Raw genomic sequence first — 19,101 nt, forward strand, 5'->3', positions numbered from 1 at the left:
ACCCCTTTTGAACTAATGGGCCATTTTGTTGCCTTGACTTTGGAGTAAAATTTTAAGACTCAGGAGGTCAATAATCCTTTTGAAAGAGGGAATTAATGAGTCTTTCAGTGTATTCAATTTCAGGGCTATCAGAGATGCCTATTATAAAATTATTTCAAAGCAATATTTATATGATCGCATGTGTGAACTATAAATATTTTCAATTTTATGTTTGTTATCTGCTGTGTGAACAGCTTTTGAAAATGGGAATTTTATAAAAATGGTTTATTAAAATGTCTGCTTTTGGTGTCTACTCATTATTTTAGATGAAGTACAACACTGAATAAGACTTGAAGGCACCATTTTTTAGTGCCAAGGAAATAAAGTAATGTATGTTCATGGCAGTGAAAATGAAGTCGCTATCAGTACTGTTAGGGAAATATATAAAAGAGTTAATTGCTTTCAGAGGCTGAGACATCTGTGCTTCAGCTAGACACTAATTTAATGTTCCTGCTTAAAATTAATTATTCAAACACAATAAATAAATTACTCCAGTATTTTTATAATAATTTTCCAAAGTTCATATTTAGAGGGATACTATTTTAAAATATATTTTATTTCCTATGTCACCAAGAAAGGTGATTTTTTTAGGATACTTCTGAAAGATTTTAACTAAGCACTACTGACAAGCGAGAAAGAAAAAAGAGAAGTTATAATTAGTGTTAAGAAGTAAAGTTGATTGTTATAAGAAATGTTTATCACCAGAGAGAATTTTCAAAACTATACAACATGAATGATACATAATAGATTTGATAACTAGGTTAGCATTAAGCTTCTTTGATTCAAACTGTGCCCGAGCCAGTGTTTGAGATATATTCCAGAATTTTATTTTTACCTTTGCTTGTAAAGGTAGTTTTTAAAGGTTGAATCATTAGGGAGGTTTTTTAAAAGTACACAGTTGCTGCTCTCTTTATCCTAAAAGGAAAGGAATATTAAATTTAGCTGAGAGAAAATACTTTCATATTATAGTCTCAGTAATAGTAGGGCAAGATGGTTTTGCATGGTGTTTGTACTAATATACATTATGCATACATAATATACACAATTTACAGATGGATATTGATAAAGATATTATTACTGGATAATAAAAAGTAAGTTATGCAGAGTATAGGAGCAGGTCATAATTACCTGATTACCACATAGTTGCATGGGTGCTTTATAGATATTTTCCTTTTATATGAATAATATGTGTATTTTAATTAAAACATTGTCTACTGAAATAATAGAAAACCTATCTTTACTTCTGAAGTTATTATAACACAACTTTTTGAAAATTTCAGTATTAAAAAAGAGAATAAATACATGAATTATCTACTCTAACATGACTGTCATATATTTCAGGTGGATAAAATTGTGTTCACCTAATAAGCATTCTGATGCTAAATTTATACTAAAAACTTGTTTCTCATATGTGTTTCAGTGGAGTCATTATTTGCCTATATGTATATATGTATATATGTGTATATACATGTATACACAACATAAAATATATATATATATATATATATATATATATATATATGTACAAAATAGAACTGAGGGATAGGTTAAGTAAGTACTTTGTGCTCACTTGTGGTTTAAAAACTGAAACGTTTTTCTCTATGCAAACCTATGTCCTTTACTGGCAGTTACCTTAACATTTCCAGGTGGCTACTTTTTAGAGAAAGTCACATTCACTGATAGATCAGAATCATTTTAAAACTAAGCACCAAGGCTTAGATCATAGCACATCTACCACCACAGCAAAAAGGAATAGAAAGTAAATGAAGCCACCAACAGTGATAAGGCAAACAGGGCTCTGTGGATGGTGAAAATCAATGAGGTCAAATGGACCGCTTTCTTCCCATTGATTTTTCTCTTTTGCTTGTTTCTTGGAGCTGGATTCAATTCTCTATGTCAGTCCGTCCATCCTTCCTCCCGTCCTTGCCTCCTCCCCTCCCCCTCTCCTCCCCTTCTTGCCCTTCTTTCCTTTTTTCTTTCTTTCTTACATGGTGCTGTAATACATATTGCTTGATAATAACTCAGTTCCAACAAAAGACAATAATGTCCCTGTGAAAATCAAATTTGAATCACCAGTACTGACCTCTTCCCAAACTCCAGGCATACGTTGAACTGCCAAACTGATATCTACATTTGAATATAGATGTAATCATCTAAAATGCATGGGGGTCAAAATACAATCCTCAGTTCTGGCCTTTGAATATATTCCTCCCCATGGTTCACCCTGGTAAATACCTACCTGTTTTCAAACCAAAGGATCTAGGAGCACTCTGGTTCCTCTTTTTCTCTTCAGTGCAGCATTTATTTAAGCAGCAAATCTTGTTAGCCTCACTTTCAAAAGACATTCTCAGTCCTTCCACTTATGTTTATTTCTACTGCATCCACTTTAATCCAAGCCAACACCATTTTTTTTTTTTTCTATAATCACTTCTTGACTGATCATCTGTTTTTATCTCTTGTTTTCCTCCAGATCTAATCTTCACAGGGCAGGGGCATTTTATTTTTAAAACATAAATCAGATCAGATAAGCCTTCTACATAAACTCTCTCTATTTGAAGTTCTCCTATGGCTTATTTATTGCGATATAAATCCAAACTTCTCACCGTGGCTTAAAAGGCCTTATTATTCTAGTGTGGCCTTTATTACATATCTGACTTTCAACCACTTTCCCTTTTCTCTGTCTTCTCTGCCATCATATTCCTGCCACACTGGACTGATTCCTAACCTTTCTTATCCCTTAAACTTTACATCTGGTTTCCTCTATGCATATGATGTTTTTTCCCTAGATCTTTTTTTTCCGTCATTTGTATATCAGTGCATATTTTTATAGTTTATTTTTTCACAGCATTCATCAATATCTGAAATTATGTTATTATCTATTTTTTTTTTATTTTTTGCCCTAACTGGGGTATAAACTCACTGACAACAAGGACTTTTTCTGGTTTACTCATCACCATATAATTAATGCCACAAGAGTGTCCAGCACATAGTCATCACTCAATAATGGCCACTTGAATCAATAACCATAAATTTACCAATAAAAAATGTTTAAAATAAGTGCTATCAGTGATGCCAGATGTTGTGGGAAGACATAAAATGATCCAAATAATCTAGTTCCTGTTAAGAATGTTGTCCAAACACCTGAATGCATGAGAAGTTACAAGTCATTTATTAGGAACTTTCAAAATAGGTACCTGAAAGCAGTCTTATGAAGTTAAATTGGTAAGTTCAGTCATTGTTACTGCCTCAAGGATACATGTTGGTGGGTGTTAAGTCAATCTTATCTTAAAGAATATCTAAAATATTCATGTCACAGCCACAAAGAACCTTAAAGAGACCTGATAATTAAATGTAATGAGGTATTTTGGATAGGATACTGGAACATAGGTAAAAGTAAGAAAATATAAATAAATGATGACCTTTAGTTCCTGGTAATGATTCAATGTTGGTTCCTTACTCCTAAAAATTGTACCATATAGTCCAGGCACAGTTACTGACACCTGTAATCCCAGTACTTTGGGAGGCTTCAGTGGGAGGACACTTGAGTATAGGAGTTAAAGACCAGTCTTGGCAACATGGCAATACTCCATCTCTGAAAAAAAAAAAAAAAAATTAACTAGCTGGGTGCAGGGGTGCATGCCTGTAGTATAAACTACTTGAGATGCTGAGGTGGAAGGTTCACCTGCGTCTGGTAGGTCAAGGCTGCGGTAAGCTGTGACCATGCCTCTGCACTCCAACCTGGGCAATAGACTAAGATTCTGTCTCAAAAACAAAAAGAAGAACACAGACAGCAACAACAAAACAAACACGAAGATAAAATAAAAATTGTATCACATAAATATAAACAGTTAATAAGAGAAACTGTGTGAACAGGGTGGGAGGGCATATAGAGTCTAATACAGATCAAAAAATATAGTCTGTTATTTAAAAAATGCACGTTACTCACAAATCTGTTGAGAAAAGCCTTAAAGGAAAGAAAAAATGTTCCCTTGTAAATATTGTGGTAGCATCCTTCCTGAGTCAATTGCATTCTATATTAGACTATCTTTTGCTATTTTAACTGAAGCAAAAATTTATTAATGATCTTGCCAACTAAACTGCATGTTTCAAAATCCTTAGTGTTCTAAAAAACAAACTATTTTATTGACAGTAACTCTCTGGAAATAGTGAATTAAAAAGAAATTCAAAATTTTATTGAAAGCTAGTTGATAAAAGAGAACTGTTTAAAAGATGACCATCAAAAAATCTATCATTTTAGTTTCACGTTTACTTACATTTAAAGGAAAGGTTAAATTTGGTAAACACTTCGTTGAATAAAAATGCAAGGCAATTGCCTTAAATTTTCCTTTCTATTGAGTTATTTTTTGATACCTTAGTTAACTTTGTCAGGCTAATTTAAATTATCTGTCATAATATGCTTGCCTATAGTCTGTGAGTTTTATCCCTTGACTCATCATTTCATACACTGAGATCATCAAAAATCTCTTACCTTAGCAACACACTATTAGTTCCAGGACTTAGTAATCTAGTTTAATTTGCACATTTTCATACATCACATACTTTCCTTTTTTATAATGGAGGGCAGCCAGAATTTAATTAGATCACAGAGTTCACACCACAGGATATACTGTCTTTTAATTAGTAGCATATATTATTTCAGATGCTTTCTTAGACACACTGTTAACACTGAATTAATCACAACACAGTCTCAGAGTGTTAATGGAAACATATGTATTTATTATTTATTGTTTTCATTTATAAAAGTACATATGCCTTCTAAGTTATTAGGGAGATATTAAAAGAATGTGAATTAAATGTCTTCTAGAACTAATAATAAAGTAGAAAATACAATTATATGGTGAATCATATGTTTTTCTTAGGATTTATTTCTGTAGAAAGCAGGGCAAAATTTTGTCACCCTCTTCCTTTTAAACCATATTATTTTACTTTGTCACAACAGTTAGGAATCATGCTTGATTTACCTTTAATGCTATAAAAAATATCTGAAACCTCAAATGCACAGGAATAATTTGAATCTTTTCATACTTCCTAAGAAAAAACTAATAGAAGACAATTTTGACTTAGATAGAAAAGTTTATATGATTTCTATCTCAGTATATACCTTATTTTACATGATCAAATTACTTCTTTTCAAGTTACTAGATTGTTTATAGAGACATTCAAAAGTTTGTTTTTGCTTGTAAAACAAGACTATCACAACTTAATATTCATTTTATAAAATGCAAAAGAAAAAAAAAGTCTTACGATTGAAGCCTTTAAACATTTCTGTAACCAGAATAAAATGACTGTAACAGTAAATGGAATCCATTTGGTATGCAAAATATTTGTGGAAAAGTTCAAAAGCCATTATCTGCAATTGTAAGATGCAGAAATTTATTTTATAACATATATATCTCTGCATGTCTCAACCTGAAATTAATTGTAAAGCATGAAAATAAAAATAACTTGAGACAACATTATATAGGAAAGACTATAAAAATTAGTATTTTGGACATTGTGTAAAATAATTCTCATACTGTAATTCATGATTGATTAAGGCATTTTATTTATTTTTGGTCTTCTGCTCATAAATCATTTGAAAGTAGACCAACTGAATTATTTTCTGTTTCTGTCAGTGTGTATGTATGTGTATGTGTGTGCATGTGTGTATTAGTCTGTTCTCATGTTGCTAAGAAAGACATACGTAAGACTGGGTAATTTATAAATAAAAAGAGATTTAATGGACTCATAGTTCCACATGGCTGGGGATACCTCACAATCATGGAAGAAGGCAAAGGAGGAGCAAGGCATGTCTTACATGGGGGCAGGCAAGATAGAGTGTGTACAGGGGAACTGCCGTTTATAAAACCATCAGATCTTGTGAGATCTTCTCGCTATCACGAGAACGGTATGGGAAAACATGCTACCACTATTCAGTTATCTCCCACCAGGTCCCTCCCATGATACATGGGAATTATGGGAGCTACAGTTCAAGATGAGATTTAGGTGGGGACAGAGCCAAACCATATCAGAGAGAGAGAGAGAGAGACAGCAAGAAAAAATTTCATAACGGCAAATTTTTTTGAATGAACATCATTGCCAAAATTTCATATATGATTGTTTTTCTTTGTTTAATAGAGAAGTCAAATTTGAGAACTATCAGCTACATTCATAATTCCTTCCAGAGTAGTAGGAAAAGGTGAAGGCACGAGAACAAAATATCCTCATATGTTTATTCATTTCAACTGCCAGGATCATATTTGAAGAGTTGAAGTGCTTTACCTTTTTGTTTTGGTTTGCTTTGATTTTCTTTAAAACAGATTCCTTTTCTGAAAATAATAATAATTATTACCTTCTGCTTGTTTTTCACCATTTGATTTTTGAAAGCATAAGAAAGTAAATAGTTAATATTGTCCTCAGTGATTCTTTTAAACCTCTATGCTTTTCAGCTTTCCTTTGACTAGTAGATGCCAATAATAAAAGTGTCCATCTGTAAGCAGAAACTTCTCATCTTAACTCCTAAGCACATTAATTCTTTATTCATGAGTATATTCTTTAAGGAAGTCTGGAACTTTGTTCATTCAAAGTTGGAAAGAAAAAAATTAAAATGATTGTCCAGTTCTAAAATGTTTGTCAATACTTTACTTCATTTCAATGTTTTAGAAATATTTTAATGTTTCACTCTTCTTACAAATAAGTGTAAGTGTGCCATTTTCTAAGTAGGAGAGATACAAAATGACTGCAGCTATTAATTTATGTTAACTGTTATATCAACTTTTACAAAACTTTTAGGAAGTCATTTTATTATTTTTGGTGTTTTTTTTTTTTTTCTGCTGCACTCTGAGGAAGGTCTCTGTCTTTAATAAAAGGCAAATAACGACTGAGATGCTGGTATCATCTGAAGAGCATTCAAACAATCTGTAACAGTAACTAGAAGAGACTACAGTTATTCATGGTTGAAATACTTTTGGGCTAATAATTTTTCTAATCGCTGAGTTCATCGCACCAAAAATATAAGGGAAATATTTTGGGAGCCTGTTTTTTGTTGTTGTTGTTGTTGTTGTTGTTGTTGTTGTTGTTGTTGTGTGTGTTTTACATAGGAGCAAGCAAATAAATGTATAAAACATAATTTGTAAAATAGTTTTCTGATGACTAGAAATGAACTAAGCTTACTTTTTAATAAAATGGAAAACAATTGAGATCATTTGAATATGGCAGAAAGTGGTAACTTTTTAGGCTGCTGGCCTAAACCCTGTGGGAAAGCTGCCCAGCTTTTATAGGACACTTTATTTAGTCGTTCTCATTTTCATGCTGAGTTCTTCCCCTTGCACATTATTCTAAAGCAATTTCTGCTCTTTTTTTTTTTAAAACAGCAGCATATTATTCAAATACAAAAAATGAATATTTTAAATCTCAACCATTCTTTTTAGGTGACTGCTCTATTCTAATTCTACAACTACCTGTCCATACATTGGAGCATATGCAGATATCTGATTGACTTACTATTCTTTTCCTTCTAATGACAAGGCTGATATTTGTTAGTACATCTATTTAAAATAAAACAACCAACAAAAAATTTTTCAAGGAGGCCAGTAATGATTGCAAAAATTGTGTGTGTGCGCGTGTGTGTGTGTATACACTCACATCAACTCACATAGGTTCCTAGACAGATTTCATTAAATAGAAAGAAAGAGAGAAACATGCAATATGTATCGGTTTGCTAGTATATTGATGTTTGCAGTCAAAATTTAATGACCCTAAAGGTGGATATTGATTTTCCTTTCTCTTCAGACAATATTTCATTTGTGATATTGACTTGCCACAAATGAATGTTTGCTTAAGATACAGTGTTACATGTTATAAAGCAATATTACATAAAAGGCTTGCAGCTCTTGTACTCTACAAGGAATAACAAAAGAGCTCATAGCTAGCAATGGAATATAAAACCAAAGCCAATGGTCTTTCTCAGTCTTTTGTGTATGTACAGGAATATGTAAGAATTTTTTTTCCTTAGGTATATGAGGAATATCTTGCCAATGTGAATCTAGATTTGGAAGAATGGTACGCTAATGTATTAGTTTCCTATGGCTGCCATAACAGGGCCACAAACCAGGTGGCCTAACCAAGAGCAATTTATTGTCTCAGAGTTCTGAAGGCTAGGTCCAAGATCAAGGTGTTGGTAGGGTCTTGCTGCCTCTGAAGGCTCTAGGGAATGGCGTATTCCAGGCATCTCTCTTAACGTCTCATAGTTACTTTGGCATGTTGCAGCAATTCCAGTCCTCAAAATCTCCTTATGTGGGTGTCTGTTTCCAAATTTCCCTTTTTTATAAAAACACCAGTCATATTGGAGCCCAGCTGCTGCAGCTTAGAGTTGAAGCTTAGCTATTTTTAGACATTCTTATGCCACGTCTTATGTTCTGCATTCCACTGATGTGACTTGAGTCCTTTTAACTGCAACATTGGCCTGATTGGCTGCCGTTTGTTTTATTATCATGCCTTAACCATTGTGCTTCCCTGCCCTGCTGTGCTTTCTTGAATAATGACAATGTCTTCCCTGGGCCACACTGGAAGAAGGATTGTTTTGAGCTAAATATAAAATACACTAACAATAGCTGATGAGCTAAAAACAGTGCAAAAAAAATCTCATAATGTTTAAAGAAAGTTTATGAGTTTGTGTTGGGCCACATTCAAAATTACCTTTGTCAGGAAGAAGACAAGGATGTCTTCTCCTTGATGAACATGGTCATCCTGATGAGCATGACCACTCCAGCTTCTCTCATTTCTAGTTCTGGTCTATCTCACTTCCCTCTGAATTCCAAGCTCGAATTCTGGTATTAGAATTAACATTGCCTTTTTATTCTCTACCAAAATGGAGAGAAATTAGGTAAGGGTACCTGTTCTTTTGACTTAATGGGCCCCTGAACCCTTTTTTCCATAAGAAGCCTGTCAGAAGGTGATAGTATTGCCTTGAAATAAAAGCTCAATCCGAGCATGTCCAACGTGCAACCCATGGCCCACATGTGACCCAGGACAGCTTTGAATGTAGCCCAATACAAATTCATAACTTTCTTAAAACATTGTGAGTTGTTTTTTTTTTGTAATTAGTTTTTAGCTCATCATCTATTGATAGTGTTAGTGTACTTTATGTTTGGCCCAAAACAATTCTTCCAATGTGGCCCAGGGGGATGAAAAGATTGGACACCCCTGGACTAATCCATTATCATCTAGAAGAAGTAACTTTTAAAATAGACCTGCTTATATAAAAGTATTTCTGATAGATTACACTATTTTACATTACTATTACTTTCGTTAATATTACTACTGCTTTCATTTAACGGTTACACAGTTGTTTTGAAATAATGTAGTTACAGAAGAAGACAGGGTTCAATCTGACATATGTTAAAATCTTGTCTTAAACATGTGCCAATATGTATCTCTGGCTAAAAATTTTTTAGTCTCTAGCTTTCAGGACATTTAAATACTTGCTTAAAAACTGTGTATATGTCTACTTTATTTAATGAAATGATCCTCAAATGTAGGTATCAAATGTTAAGTTATCTGCAATTAGTTGTTCTACTGCTATTGGTAAGGGCTACCAGAATTACAGTGATTTTCTCCTGCCAGAAAAGTACTAGAGACTTTTTGGGTTTTGTTGCTAAATGAAGACACTTTGAAACAGATTTTTTTTTCCTAATAGTAGACTGTAACAGAGACAGTATTTTTCACAACAGCAACAACAACAATAAGGTTAGTTTACTTATTTCATTATTTTATTGAACGTGGCTATTATCTTTGTACGATTGTTATTAGAATTCTGTGGTGGAAGGAAATGTAATCCTAATGTATTTGCCTTCAAGTTCATTTATTTTACCCTTAGTAGCTGTCTGTATTTCTGGTACATTTTTTAAAAATTAAATCTATTAATCATAAACTCACATCCAAACAGTGAGACCAACTTGTCTATAGGGCTTAAAGCCACTGCCACATGCTTATGTGATGAATTTAGCTTACATATTTATAAGGTGGAAATATTGTTTCATTACAATTAATCCAGTAGTGCACATAGACATCTTTTCAATAAATTTTCCTTTTGACAATAATGCAGAAAACATATTTATTTAAAGAAAATATGGGTTATTACTCAAAACCACTATTCACTTTCCCACTGTCAACTGTTATTCTGATTAGTAAATCCTATCTAACAGGACTAATGATTAAGTTTTGTGGGAAAGAAAGTGAGGGGGAAATTACTCTGATTTTTAAAACAGAAAAACAAAAGAACATCAAACGTGAAAACTTCAAAGATGGAAGGGACTTTGGTTTTAAATAGTAGATGTAGTTTATAATAAGTATGCAAATTTATATTGTAGAGCATATTCTAGATGCACAATAAGTCATCTCTAAAAATAATAGTAATAAATGGCTAATCATTTAGTATGACTAAAAGAATGACTATATTACAAGAATCATAATATATAAGATAATATGAATTTCCACAGGCCGTGCTATTTTATCTAGCAGGACTCGGAGGTATAAAAGGATATCAAGGAGAAAGAGGCAGAGATTTGAATGTGGTGGTAAGAGTAATGAAACATGTATTATTTTTGCCTAGAATTAAGCTGAGGAAATAATTTAAGCTATAGACGTATAGCATATATCTGTGATAGGCTAGACACTCCACACTAGTAGTAAACTGGTGAACAAAAGTTAGCCTCATCCCTGCTTTCATGAAAGATACAAACTACTGGAAAATATTAGTGTTTTTCAAATAACATAAAAATGAACTCAAGAGTACAAAATGAAGAAAGTCCTCTCAAAAAAAAAAAAAAAGGATATAAAGCATGCAATACAGACCAGTGGACTTTGAACTTAGATTCCATATCTGCTAAAATAATTTGGAAAATTATGTACTTCTTAACCAATGTTTAATTTGTCATCTGAATTTTTCATCAGAAGTTGAAATTTCTTAATGGGTCCAATGTGCGTCATTCAGGTGATGGATACTTTAAATTACCTAATTTCACCACTATGCAGTCTATGCATATAACAAAATTGCACTGGTACCCCATAAATGTATACAAAATTTTTAGAAGGAAGTAAATTGTTGCAAAGTCTGGTGATTCATGTGTTAAATCCTGTCTAGTGAAAATGTTACGTCATTCTGAAAATCATAATTGTTTGATACCCCTTTTCAACATTAAAAAATAAGCCTGCTCTTCTTTAACATTTGAAAAATGTATACCTTTCCTTTTTAGTCTTTGAATTGATATTTCATTTTCATGACATTTAAAGACTTTCATCCAAGTATATATATATAACACATTTTTTATAATTATCATGCCACAAATATGTATAATGAACATTTTAAAATCTGTTTTCCAAGTTCATAAAACATTAAGTACTTAAACACATTTTCTATGCGAACTTATCAATTCAATTAATATTTTTATACAGTTTTATAACATAATTATTTTTTGGTCTTATGACCAGCTCTTTCTAAGATTTTTGATGTGTCAAATACTCCTTTCTTTTTGAAAGACTTTTCACCCTTGGCTTCCTTGGCCCTATTTTTGGTTTGTATTCTTTCTATCGCTTATTTATGAAGGTCTTATTTGGCTCCTGATCCACTGCTAACTTTGCTTCGATTCCTACCTATTAAGCTGAAACCGTTTGGAGTTGTCTGTAATAATAATGGCATCTACTGAGTCACCTCTTTCTCCGTTGATGCCCATTTAAAATGTAGTGGTTTTGTGCCATCAGCCCCTTGAATTTTGTCTGGCCTTTTGACTTGCTTGCACCATTAAAACATGGCAGATGTGGCATTGCACATGGTCCAGAGCCTTGGCCTGAAAAGACATAGTGGCTTCCACTTTTGCTTCTGGGGTTTTTACCTTGAGTCTGAGTTCACCATATAAGGAAGCTAGTCTGGAAGATGCAAGGCGACATGGAAGAGATAAATCAGTCCAAGTCCCCAATCTATCATTGAGGCCATTTAATAGTTTCCAGTTCTGCCAGGCTGGATAAAGCTACACAGATGGGTCCAGGTAAACAAGGGAAATAACTTTCTAGACATGCTATAGAATTGGGAAATCACTGTTGGGTGTTAAACCACTAAGTTTGAAGCAGTTGTGTAGTAATAGATGATTGATATATATTTAAATTAGAAAACCTCCAGATCTCTATCTCTTTTCACTACATATTACCTACTGAACAATTTCCTGATGCCCCAGAGATACTTCAATGTCAGTATCTTCAAAATGGAATTCATTATTTTTTAGCTTCTCTTTTCTATTCTATAAATCAATGCCTATTTCATCTGTAGTTTCTGCCATGTTTGAGAATGGCATTTCTACATATCCAGTTATAAAAGTGAGCAATAAAGAAGTTACCGGGGTTGTTTTCTTCTCCCTTGCTGTATCTTCTCGCCAAGTGTCTATAGTCAGTTGACTGTACCTCATTAACCTATTTGTAATCGTTATTCTTGCCTCCATTTTTGCTTTGACTTGGTTGCTGCTTTCCCTATGTCTTCCTCATACTTTGCCCTGTTCTTCTGATGGCCTATCTTGATGTATCTATGGAACCATGTAATTGATTTATATTCCTGCAAATTTGACTTTTTAAAAATGCAAACTATATATCATAATTTTACTCAGTTGATTAAAAAACCAATTAAGTTTAACTTAATAACTCACTGTTATCTACATAAGTCTAACCTCTTCATCAAGACAAGGAAGACTCTGATGTATCCTAGACTAGCTCCCTGGCTTCCTCCCTCTACTGCTTATTATGTTACAGCCATGCTGACATTACATACTTACACAGACTTTCTCCTCTGTGTATACTCTAGCTCCCCACATTTTCAAGAGTGCTGTCTCCCTTCTTTACTGCCTTGTGAGACTCTCAAGATAACTGACATTTCTGGGTTATCCTTTTAAAATCTCTATCATACCAAATATGGATATCTATTGTAGACTCAATAGTTATATCTGAATTTTTATTTATGTACATGTCTATTCCCCTCTATTGTAGTTAAGATTCCCTCAAAAGCAGGGTTCCCTGAAGACAATGATTCAAATACAAGTAAGTAATTTTGTAGATAAGCTCAGGATACTATTTTAGAGGAGTGGGAAAGTGAGACGGTGAGAAAGTCAACAAAATGTATAAAGCCAGATACTACTGTGGGCAACTGGAATTTAGTCCTGCAGGAAAACTCTGAAAAATAGTAGACGATAATCTTCAGAATTCTCTCTACTAAGGGATGAGGAAACTGTGTTATTTATTTACTCAATTGAGTCATTAGATGAGGGCAACTCCTAGATAAAATTGTGTGTGTGTGTGTGTGTGTGTGTGTGTGTGTGTGTGTGTGTGTATGTGTAATTATTCTTCTGACTGTCAGAAGGCAGACACACATAGTAATCTTCTATGCTTTCTGAATTGGCCCTCAAGAAAAGGGATGCAAATGGAAGCCAGCCCCATACATTCAAATAGTATGGCCACAGAGATGAGGGCATGGTATTAATGGAAAGTACTACACCTCCTTGAATCACTTGAACCTAGGAGGTGGAGGTTGCAGTGAGCCAAGATCCTGCCATTGCACTCTAGTCTGAGCAACAAGAGTGAAACTCCATATCAAAAAAAAAAAAAAAAAAAAAAAAAGAAAAAGAAACAAAGCACTATACTTCCTTGTAATCTGTTATAAACTTCTTTCAGGCAGAGATAGTGCTGTATTTTTCATTATATTTCCAGTGCCAAACCCAATACCTGGCCATATATTGGGACCATAAACACAATTGTGAAGTGGATAAGTTAAAAAGTAAAAAATCACCTATATAATAGTAGCTTAACACTAGCATTTACTAAGTATTTTCTATAGGCCGAGCACTGTTCTATGTTCTTTATGGGCATTAATTAACTGAACTGAAGTGGAGCAAGAATAAACAAATTATTTATGCTAGTAGAAATCTGAGAAAAAGACCCATCAGTGAACCCATCAACTTGATCAGTAATTTGTAAAGCATAAGAATAAAAAAAATCATCTAATACTCTGTATTTCTGGTCATTTTCAATTATTTACAATGAATAGTACAGCATGGCAGTTAAGACAATAGGCTTTGTACCAGACTGTCTTGGTTTAGTTGCTTGCTCCACAACTTATAAGCCCTGTGACTTGGGCAAGTTATCTGAGTTCTCTGTTTTGTGAAATTAGTATCATAATGATAAGGTTTGGCAGCATCCCCACCCAAATATCATCTTGAATTGTACCTCCCATAATCACCACATGTCATGGGAGGGACCTGGTGGGAGGTAATTTAATCAAAAGGGAGGGGTTTTCCCATGCTGTTCTCATGATAATAAGTCTCATGAGATCTGATGGTTTTATAAAGGGCAGCTTCACTGCTCACGCCCTCATGCCCACCACCATGTAGGATGTGTGTTTGTTCCTCCTCTTTTGCTTTCTGCCATAATTGTGAGGCCTCCTCAATTATGTGGAAGTGTGATTGCAGTAAGCTTCTTTTTCTTTGTAAATTATCCAATCTTGGGTATGCCTTTATTAGCAGCATGAGAATAGAATAATACAATGGTAGTTTTCCTATTATGGGTTTATGAGGGTCATTTATATTAATAAATTTGAAGTATGTGGAACTATGCCTGATACATCATGAGCACTCAGTAAATATGATTACTATCAGTGTTTCTTAGAGGATAATCAATTCATTTACAAAGAGTCGAAGGTTATAGAACTGTATATCCAATAATAAGCAAGAACTGTGTTTGAAATTTATGTTTCATCTGTAAAATTTCTTTGATATAATTCGTTCATTACTTATAATGGACTGTAATTGATTGTAAAGTAGGGCATATAATGTTTATTCTATGACACTAAATAGGTGTCCTCTTGGATATCTTGAAGTTATTCTTGACCTCTCCATTTCACTAACATCTAACCTGCCAAGAAATCCCTTGGTTCTAATTCTATTGCTACTTGCTGGGAAAAAGCCACCATCATCTCTTCAATTAGTAGAGTATTTGTCTACTCTTGTCTCCTATGGTCTGTCCTTAACACAGAGTGATCTTTTTAAATATAAGTCATATTATGGCACACCTCTGCTCAAAGAGTTTCAAAGACTTCCCATCACCCTCAGTGTAAAGGATTACAAAAATTCAAGCTCATAGAAGTAAAGAGTGGAATGGTGATTACCAGAAGCTGGTGGCAGGAGATGGAGGTGAACAGGGATAAAAGGAGATGTTAGTCAAAGGGCAAAATGCTTCAGTTGGACAAGAGGAATAAATTATGCTGTCTTACACAGCATGGTGACTACAGTTAATAAAATGTATTGTAAATTTCAAAATTACTAAAAAAAACTAGATTTTAAATATTATCAACACAAATAAATGGTAAATATGTGATGATAGTGTTAATCAGACTGATTCAATCGTTTCACAATTTATACATATATCACATTACATTACACTCCATAAATATATATAATTATTATTTGACAAAGACTGTGTAATCCGGTGAGGCTCATCTCTCTGAAATCTCTTCTCTTCCTACCAGTCTCTCAGCAATACATTAGTCAGACTAGCCTGTTTACTATTACTCCAACACACCCCTGTACCAAGGCCTTTGAACTTTTCTTCCACATATCCTCAGGGCTATTTTTCTCACATCTTTAAAATCTTTATTCAGATGTCACCTTCTCAGTGAGGCAATTACCCCATTTAAAATAAGCTACACCCTCCCCATTCTCTTTTACCCTGCCCACTCTTCATCTATTATAAATGGGTGAGGCTCTCTGTTTTCTTAACTGAAGTTTGTCAGCTTTGCCCAGAAGAATACCTGAAACACATCTTCTGAGACTCAACAAACATTTAGCGAAAAGTATATACGTGTATGTGTGTATGTGTGTGTGAGTGAGTGCAGGCAAAATCTAAGCTCTTACTGAAGCTCATAGCTGAAGTGAACTTTGACAGAAAGAAACTTAATAGAAACTTGAGAACATGTTGACCTTGGTACCTGGCAATCTTTTGAACTACTCACTTGACATGATGCTTTCCCAGATAGCGTTGATGAATAACAAGATTGAGAAGGTTTCAGTCAGGCAAGCGGAACAATTGGAGGCTTACTAAAAATTATAATATATACAAGGGTAGGGTGAAAGCTGCTAATGAAACCCTGGGTGAGAGCATTTAGTACACCTACTGTGCTTTGGTCCATTTGGGTTAAGGAGGGATGTTTTGAATGTGATGAGATGCTCCTCATTTAATAGGAGAAGGGTTGTAGTGGTTTTTGAGAGGCAGAGATTTTGTAGACAAAAAGTGAAATATAAAATTGTTGTGTTTGTGCCTTCAAAGTATACCATTGCTGGCCATTGTACATGGCCCATGCTCTGGGGGCAAGGATTTATGGAGTCCTCTGTATGGATGTGAGGGGCACAACCTTAGCTGCAATATATTCAGTAAACAAAGAAAGGACTCCTGATATTCAATAGGGAATTATTTGGCAATCAAAATGGATGAAAATTTTAGGTGGTCACTGATATTTATATTCTAATTTCAGGATAAAAATTATATGTGTTAAGTCTGTAAAGTTTCATTGTTTTCTAATCAGTTTTTCCATTAACAATTATTCAGAGCATCATCACAACATAACTTTTCCTATTACCTAGCCACCGGACCTGAATAGATAATGAGATATTAGAAAGAACTTGTTTGAGTGAAATTCATGGGTTTACTTTATGATTCTGCCAGTTATCAATAGTATGACCATGGAATAAAGTAAGCTTTTTTATACTCAGTTGTCTAATGAGCAAAACAAGGGTAACATTATCCAAATAAGATTATTCTAAGGATTAAATGAGGACTTACATGAAAACTTCAGTGTTTTATGGAAGTTCGGTAGCTAATTTTCTTTCTTAAAATTGTAAATGCTGCTTCTCTAAAGAATAGAACAAGTGAGATTATCTTTGTTCTTCTCTATTCCATAACTTTTTATATGTTGTTTCTGTCCAAATGTCCAAAGACACCGAATATTAAAGTTAGTGGTTTTTTTAATTTACTAAGTTATTGAGTCCTCACTATGTTTTAGGTTCTACTCTAGATTTGGAATATACAGCTGCCTTTTTAACCTTTTGATTGTGCATATTGCCTTAGATGCATTTTATTTTGGGTTTTTAAAAATTTTATAGAGGAAAAAAAAATGAGGTTCTGTCCTGCATAATCTTGACCAGCGGGAGTATTGCACACAGGTAGCAGATGCTTTTCGGATGTTTCCTTACAATCAGGACGATGACCTTAGGTTCCTCCACTATCTCATTTTAAATCTCCAGAACTTGTTTTTTTGCCATGAAACATTAAGACAGATGGCGTTAGCTTCTGGATAATTTTTTTCTAAAGTGGAAAATAAAATAAGATGATCTATAAGTTTACATGAAGAATACTAAAAAGAATAAACTATCATCTTGGAAGCAGAATAAGTTAAAAAAGCAAAATACAATTATTCTCAAATTTTATCATTATTCTCAAATAAGGTGTGATTTGACCATGCTCCCTAGAGAATGAAGTGCCAACCTTTTAGTAGCAGGATGAGCTATTGAGTTCCTGGAGTTGGAGATAAATTTATTTAAGGAAATCTCTGTTCATCAAGAGTCTATCACAAATCCACATATGCTATTGTTTCCAAACGAAAGACAGTGTTCATTATGTGTGCAGGTCTAGCAAGCCCTATAGAACTGGACAAAATGACTTTGGCATTTTCTCATGGAACATAGTTATGGATAAGAAATTGGGTAAAATATATAAAAGATATCAGCTATCATGTGAAAGAAGTAAAGAATGAATGTCACAAAGAGGCAATAGTTGGTGCAGAAGTAATTGCGATTTTTGTCATATTTTTAAATTGCTTCTGTATCAATCTAATATAAACCCCAGTCTGTGATTCTCCATTCCTTACTTAGTCTTCTGATTTCCCTGTATGTCCCTCAGGCTTCTTTAGCCCTGGGAGGTGGAAGTATCATTTGTTTACTGCCTGTCAGCAGCTTCTCTTATGCTCTAACATCCCTCCTACAAGGCACAGCAGAACTAAACAGCCAAAAATACAGTAGTCTCCCCTCATCCGCATTTTACTATCCATAGTTTCAGTTACTTGTGGTAACCCACAGTCCAAAATATTATATAGAAAAATTCCAGAAACCAATCTTGAGTTTTAAATCGCACCATATTCAGAGTAGTGCAATGAAATCTTGAGCTGTTCTGTTTCATCTAGCCTGAGATGTGAATCATCGCTTTTTGTCTAAGGTATCCATGCTGTCTGTGCTACCTGCCGTAGCCACTTAGCAGCTGTCTTAGTTATCAGACCAGCTGTCTCCCTATCACCGTGCTTGTATTCAGATCACCCTTATTTGACTTAATAATGCTCCCAAAGTGCAAGAGTAGTGATGCTGGCTTTGTAAAGTGCTTCAAATGAAAAGGTGAAGGTTCTTGGCTCATAAGGAGGAAAAAATACACATTCATATGTCAAGGTTGCTAAGATCTGCTGTAAGAATGAAACTTCTATTTATGAGATCATGAAGAAGACAAAATAATTTAGTGCCAGTTTTGCAGTCACATCTCAAACTGTGCCCTCCAGATAAAAGGCGACTACTGTATATGGCTGAGATCCATTGCTTTTATTAGGCATGATGTGTGCATAATTATAGTAGACAAATACAATGCAAATAAAAGTTTTTTTTTTTCTAATAAAAAGACTGCCTTTTGTTGTGTAGCTATATGTAGAAAATACGTCAGTAAGTACCTTGCTCTTCTGGTTATTCATGGTAATGTGTTGTTGGTTCTCAGACTTGAGTAAGAAGAGTACTGTCATTTAATTTCAAGCAGTTTATTGAGAAGACTACATTTTGTTTCTGGCTCACTAGAGTACAGTATTTAATATATAAATGCACCGTAAATAGGTACTTTCTGTGTACCAGCTATAGGTGATGACTTATAAAATGGGAGGGATTTTCACATTTACAAATGAATCACCTGTTTCAATAAAAGCAGGAAAGCACAGTTTCCCATTCT

General features: G+C 33.9%; 1 protein-coding gene across 1 annotated transcript in view; it reads left to right on the plus strand.

Annotated features, from left to right (window-relative positions):
• The window catches only part of CCSER1 (coiled-coil serine rich protein 1), a 1,354,615-nt gene that overhangs the window by 1,095,309 nt on the left and 240,205 nt on the right, over window positions 1-19,101 (plus strand). The gene's annotated exons all lie outside the window — the stretch shown is intronic.

Source organism: Saimiri boliviensis, chromosome 3 (assembly GCF_048565385.1).
Source record: "Saimiri boliviensis isolate mSaiBol1 chromosome 3, mSaiBol1.pri, whole genome shotgun sequence".
Classification (NCBI taxonomy): Eukaryota; Metazoa; Chordata; class Mammalia; order Primates; family Cebidae; genus Saimiri; species Saimiri boliviensis.